This window comes from Notechis scutatus, chromosome 1 (genome assembly GCF_049901735.1).
Source record: "Notechis scutatus isolate UNSWTSFEM ecotype Mainland chromosome 1, rNotScu1.2, whole genome shotgun sequence".
Lineage (NCBI taxonomy): Eukaryota > Metazoa > Chordata > Lepidosauria > Squamata > Elapidae > Notechis > Notechis scutatus.
Window position 1 is genome coordinate 86,519,525 of NC_142009.1, and position 6,000 is coordinate 86,525,524.

Sequence of the window (6,000 nt, forward strand, 5' to 3'; positions counted from 1 at the left end):
AAAGTTAAGTTTACATTGGTAATTAAAGCAAAAATTAGAAATAAAGTATGTTCTTTCATCTTTTCTACTTCCAATTATTTAAAGCAGTACTTATTCATATTGAGTACTAATAAAACAGGAAAACATCTAGTTCCACACATACCTTTGTTATTATTTATAAATTGTGTATCATTGAAACAAGCAAATATATACCAACATTTTTGCTTAGATTTGAATCAATACAATTTTTTTCATATTGCTATTAAGATTGCCCATGGATACATGCATTACAATGCTGTTTGATTTTCAAGGCAATGTAATTTCCTTACAGCATTTGAATTATGGCTTTTGAGGGGGGAAATTCTGTATGCAATCTTCATAAAAGTATTTTTAAAATCACATATTTATACAATCAATATACCTTAAGACTGTGCTTTAACATTTGTAGAGTTACTAAATCTAGCTTCACAGTACAGTACAGCAGACATTCATAAAACAGCCAAATAATCAATTATTGATCATATACATAAATTGCTAACATGTGTATATAAAATATTGTCATTTGATCTGATACTGAATCCTTATTAGTAAGACAGATATCCTAGACAGATGCAATGACAATACAGTTAAAAATAACAATGCAGCCAAATACAAAGCACATTCACAAATATGTTTAATCATAAATCTTAGCCCACTGAGCTATTATCAAATGAGATAACTTTTCAAATAAATACATGTGAGAGCTTTGTTCAGTTTTAGAAAATAAATGGGTGCTTAAATTAAGTACCATATGTTGTTTATGTGTGTTAACTTGAGATTGCCATAAAAAAACTTCAAGTTAACAATAGAGGAAGGGAGAAGATATGCTGGTTTTTAATAATTCTTCCAACTACAGTTCAGAATGGGTGAAAGCTACTGTTGCAAGGAATGACTTCTGTGCATGCTATTGGTCAATTACTTCCAAAGAAACAAAACTTAAATAACTGACATGTAGCAGAAAGACAGGAATATCTAAATCCTTCTGGCAAAGAAAGTAAAAATCAACAATAAATTCAACTCATTACCTTCACTAGTTCTGATCAAAAAAATATTTCCTGAGTGTGAAATTTGGAATTTTAATTATTGTTTCAATTATTGGTTTCTTCATATTGTTTGAAATTTTGCCACAATTACCTTTGCCTTAATGAAATTGTTACCTAAAATTAATATTAATCAAGAGAAGTTGGCAAAAATATTGTTCGGATCATCAACAGAAAAATACTAACTAAGGATTACCCTAATCTTGAAACCCTTTTGCTAGCTTCTTTTATAGTGCATTTATTGGAAAAATAAATATTAGAGACATTTAAAAAGAAATAGTACTAAAGGAATAATAAAAATCTTAGATATAGCTTACTTTTATATGTTTAAACTTTAAATTCTGAATCAACTGAACTATTTTAACTGTTTCCTATAAAACAGTATAGGTAGATTATTTTATATGGCTAGCAATGCTTCAAAATAAATTATTCAAAGGTACTTCAGAACATGCAGTATGATACAATGGTTACCATATACAAGGATTAGGATCAGGAAGATCCATGTTCAAATCTACCTCAACCAATGAATCTCATCGGATTATTCTGGGCCAATCACTCTCAAACACAACCTATATCACAAGGTTATTACTGGTACAGGGAAAGAGGGATGCACAACACTTTGAGGTCCTGGAACTTAACAGCATATTTAATAACTAAAATGTTTTAGTTTTGTAAAATTTAAAATAGTTTTTTTTTAAATGTTTTCAACAGGCAGTTATTCAGGCAAAATAGATTTATACACTACCAAATTTCTAGGCTGCACAACAAAATTAACAATTGTACAAGACTACAAATGGTTTCTGTGTGTTTTCTTAAATACCTTCTTTAATAAACTCTTTTGAAAACATGAAAAAATATACTTCTTATAAATTTAATATCCATTAACTTTAATACATAGAGACATTTACATTAAATGTTTCAATTGAGGATAAGTCATTTCTTTCAACCTAGTTATATCTCCTGGTTTTGGATATTTTCCACAATGTTGTGGCCAAAATGAATTTAGATCAAATGCATAATTAAATTTCCTACTAATACATATATCAGGCTTAATGTGAACTAGCAATAATTTGCTACATAACAAACTATAAAGTCTCAGTTTCAATGGTATATAAACATCTATTCAATAAGGAATGTAGTAAAATTCCTACAAAGATATTCCATAAGTCCAAGCCTGAAATTCCATTTCTGCATTAGTTTAACGAGATATAAAAAATTCATTGCTCTCTATTTCCAATCACTTGAGGGACAAATTATCTTGAGTTAAGACATAAAAAGAAAAAGAAAAGCATTTATCTCACTGAATAAGTGTGACATTCTAAATTGAAGCATTCCACATAGCAATATATGGTAATCTATTAGAATTATTAAAGTATCAATACTTAGGTTATTTTCTACATTTAATACTACTTTGAACTAGAACAGCCGTTGCAAACATATCTTTAAAAATCACTTTGGTGTTTACATTTACAAAAGAAAAAAAAAAGAAAAAACATGTTTACAGTAACTAGTGTTCCCATACCATAAACAACACTATCTGCAGACTAACCAAGCCCTAAATATTGCTTCATAAAGTCTTAACACCTAAAACTTTATATAAAAAAGAATCATGGATTCCTTTTAAATGTATAATTTCCTAGTAAAATGTAACTTTAGTTTACAATTGCAATTTTAAAAGTTCTCATTTTTGTGAGTCAAATAAAAATCTAGAGTAAGCAATTTCTGCCCCAAATAGAATTCCCCCTTTTGTGATCAAACATTTTATAAATCCCACAGTATTCACACTCTGTCAATGATATTGCCTCAGCTTTATCCATCCTCCTGTATCAAGCTGAAGTGACATTTTAATTCTGATCTATCAGAATTGCTGAGAAGTTATAGGGCTTTCTATAACTATAACTCCTCCAAAAAGTACACTTGATAAAAGAAGCAAACCAGCTGTTCAAATAAGTAAAACTTATTTGTAAAAACTGCTTTCAGCTAACTAAAATTAACCTGTACATAGATAATACTGTCATCCAAAAATATATGACCCCAATATATATCTGCACCATAGATTTTTATCCAGAAGTAACTTCACTAAGATTAGCACTTACACAATGCAGCATTTCATAATAAATATATTAATGAACATTCTAGGAAATGTTTGTTTTATTAAACATTATTGAATATTTAAAAGGACAGTTGTTGAAAGTGCTGATCCAAGAATTATTTTTAAGTATTTTATAGAGTTTTGTAGCTTTTTTCTCATGTACTTACAGAAAGTGTGCTTTCTTTTGATACATAGTACACTTGAACAAAAACTGTATTAAAATAAAGATTGGTGTGCAACTTAAGACAATTAGATTTTTTAAAAAAAGAAATATTGTGCAGAGTGATTGCATCCATATTTGTTCTTGTGACAACTTACCATGCATTTCAAAATAACAGTTTGGGGGTGGTGTATTATTAAGGGACTGTTCAACTGCTGTGTGAGAATTACAAGTAATGGGATTAAGGGAAAATCTCTTTAAACCTAATACAAGAAAAAGTAACTTCCATATAATTTGGATAATTCATAGCATTCCTTATTACCATCGTATTGACATTTAAATTCAAGAACACCAGGTCATCTAATATAGTGTCATTTTTCTATTTACAAGAGTTAATATTTACCCATGTTATCTACAAGACATTTTTGGAAAAGACTGTCTAGGGAACTGGACTACCATACCAATATGCTGGTGATATCTCACTAAATTATCTCTTTAAATCTGAACATAGGTAACAACAGAAATTGATTGGTAGCAGCAAAAGATGTGATGTTAAAAACCAAAGGCTATTGGACACAGGTAAAGATCATGACACTTTATGGGTTGAATCTTAACATCATTGCATTTCCACCGAAAATCAGTTTTATGATCTGAGAGTGCTTGCTCCTGGATTCTGATGTAGCCCCCCAATGACTGGAATGTGTGTGCGTGTGTGTGTGTGTGTGTGTGTGTTTTGTTCACTTGAGTTTCCTGGAGAAAGCTGATCAGATCACTGTCACACATGAGTTAGTCATATTCAGGATGGGTTATTACACTGCACTGAATGCAGAGCAGCCCCTGGAATATTCAGCGCCTGAATAACAGTCGTAAAAATATAACAATTAGAACAGGTGATTCTACTCTTGCAAATCCAATTTGAACTGGAGCATGAAGTCTGGCGGGGGATGCCACAAAATATGGCCTCTCAAGCACGGTCCAGATGCTAACGTTTCTTCCCTTAAGGAACTCTTGCAGAAGATGCACAATAGGTGATTTTTAATAAATAAATAACTAGCCCACACTTCCTATATATCCATCAAATTGGGGGTCAAGAGCAGGACCTCTTCTTCTTCTTCGGGGAGAAGGAGAAGCGCAAGAAAAGCTTTCCAAGTCAAGGAGGCCAAAAAAGGCCCGTCGCCTCCCGGGACGCCTCCGAAGGGGCTCCGAAGAGGAGTCGGGTCGGCGGATGGGCAGGCGCTTCCCAGCCTTCGGACCGAACGGCGGAGCTCCCCGGCAGACCGCGGAAGCTCAGCCCGGCTCCTCCTCTCCCCAGCGGGGCCACCGCCACCCGGCCCTGCCTGCACACGCCCCCCCCCCTCCGCCCCTCCTGCTCCCGGGCACCGCGGCCAGCCGGGCCCAGACAGGCAGCGGGGTCCCCGCGCTCCCTCCTGGCCGCCTGGCGGACAGCCCCTTCGGGGACGCGGCCGCCAGAGTCCCGCCAGGCCCGCCGCAGCCGACTTCGCTCACCCTTCCTCCGCGCGGGCTCCTCCTCCGTCCCCGCAGCAGCGGCACTCGCCGCCACCGCCGCCTCCAACCGGACAGGCGACCCTTCCGAGCCACTCCGGAGCCGTCACCGCCTCCCGCCGCCACCGGGGGAGGGAGCAAGGGGGGGTGTCCGTGCTTGGGCTGCTGCTGCTGCTGCTGTGGCGGGCAGGGCGGAAGGGGCGGCGGGGGAAGGCGGGATGGCTGGCGGGGAGGGGGGAGGGTCTTTCAGGCGCCGCCGCCGCCGCCGTCACCGCCTCTCCCGACCTCGCCTGGAACCGCTCCGGCTTCCTAGTCGCTCCCGTCCCTCCTCCTCCTCCTCCGCTCGCTGCGTGTCTCAGTCAGCCAAGTCCAAATCAAAATAGTGTCACACAATATGGCGGCCCCTCCAGTTGGCAAGCCTCGCGAGAACTGGCCCCGAAGGCTAACGGGAGAGCGGAGGAGGAGGAAGAAGAAGAGGAGGAGGAGGAGGAGCTCCCGCGTTGCCTCGGTAACGGGTATTGCCGCCGATTTGCCCGGCGCGAGCGGGATGTCTGCTGCTGGGATGCAAAGCGGTTCTCTTCGCGAGTTCTCCCAGGGAGTCAGCCGGCATGCCAAAGAACCGAAAAGTGGCACGAGATGGGACATACCTCTCAAGCTTCCGCGCTCAAGTTAAAATCCGCTCCTCCTCCATGAAGCTCGCTCTGTCCAGACCGCGGAACTGGAATGTATCCCATATAAGGGAGGGACCCACCTCCACTTCCATGCGTTTCTTCACATTGGCACCATAAAACTGACACGGGCAGCGAGAAGAGGATCGCTGCGGAAAATCTCCAGCCTGGTGTTACCTTTTTAGAAAGATTAGCCAAATTGCCGCGGAACCGGGCGGCGGCGGCGGCGAGGGGGGCAGGTTTTCTGTACCACAACCCGTGAGAAAACCTTTGACTTGATTGTGGATTTTTTTTTAATGCCATTCGACGCACTTATTTAATATAGGATAATATCGGATGTTAATAATTATGATCCAGCAAGACAATTTAACCGGGCAGCAAGTCCTTTATTCTGCTGAGTAATTGGAGAATTTAAAACAGGTATTTAGACTTAGCCTGAGGATATATTTGCAATGTCAAGACTCACGTTTGGGAACTAGTAAAAACAAATGACACCATGGTCATTAGAAAATAATGGCC

At 38.9% G+C, this 6,000-nt stretch overlaps 1 protein-coding gene across 1 annotated transcript in view; it reads right to left on the minus strand.

Annotated features, from left to right (window-relative positions):
- Positions 1-5,228, minus strand: part of TAB2 (TGF-beta activated kinase 1 (MAP3K7) binding protein 2) — a 45,559-nt gene extending 40,331 nt beyond the window's left edge. Inside the window, exon 1 of the mRNA XM_026666236.2 lies at positions 4,817-5,228. The gene's annotated coding sequence lies outside the window, so the exon portion shown is untranslated. The remainder of the gene's footprint in view (positions 1-4,816) is intronic.
- Positions 5,229-6,000: the final 772 nt, after the last annotated feature.